The following is a 1,018-nucleotide window of genomic DNA, read 5'->3' as shown; positions in this document are numbered from 1 at the left end:
TTCCCTGGGCAGAAGCATTTTGTATTTCCTTTGCTATAAATAATGTCTTGTGAGTTCCACTCCCAATCTTCTAAAAAATGTCTCTGTGATGTTTTACATTTGTTTTTTTTCTTTGTAAACTATCAAACTATGCTACACATGTGTAGGGTCAAATAAAACACAACCACTGACCAATGCTGTATGCTTTGAGTGACATCATAGTTGCTGCGTCATTGTTGCACAAACAACATCTACTCCACCTATGGTTTCCTTGTTGACTGTTATGATCTCAGGTTTCCATTTTTATCAAGGTTTCCCTATCAATATTTCCATTATGGTGCAATGGTGACATCAGCAGTACCAGTTTGTTTTTCTTTGCTCTACATGAGGTCAATGTTATCTCTTTCTGAAATCCAAAGATTATACTACACAATTATCTGTTTTGAAATAGCAACATTTCTTTTGGAATTTCTGCTTTGTTCCTGTGTACAGCTCCTATACTGGTCAACTTGTGCTCTGTTCGCAAATGTAGTCAATTGGACACCAGTAAAGCAATTGTCAAATGTCACATTCCAATTAAGGAGATGGGAGCAAAAAAATCTGTTCGCATCATTTGGTTTATTACTATACAAATAAGGACCTGGTGGTTGAGTTGCAGGATAAATTTCTAAGTTGCAAGCATGGTAAATCTCCACTTCTACAAGGGCATAAAAGCTACAGCAACCATGGTATTCTACAAGATGTTCACCTATAGCCCTGTATTCAGATGGTGTATAAATTGATCAACAGCTACCCACAAATCTCAAACCATAAGAGGATAATGGCCACATTATCAGTTCTTTTTTCTTTCTTGATGGGTGGTTTTGTCATCAAACTTGGGCAATTTTGAAAAATCTCCTCAGTTGGTCTTAACCATCCAGCAGAAAAGTATAAAAATGAAGTATAAGAAGTAAAGCCATGGTGTTATGTTGAGCTGTAGGGGACTCAGGTCAACAATTTCTGACATTGCCAGTCAAGCAGAAGACCCAATACTATTATG

This window comes from Octodon degus, unplaced genomic scaffold (genome assembly GCF_000260255.1).
Source record: "Octodon degus isolate 3935 unplaced genomic scaffold, OctDeg1.0 scaffold00093, whole genome shotgun sequence".
Classification (NCBI taxonomy): domain Eukaryota; kingdom Metazoa; phylum Chordata; class Mammalia; order Rodentia; family Octodontidae; genus Octodon; species Octodon degus.
Note: the sequence above shows the minus strand (reverse complement) of the source record.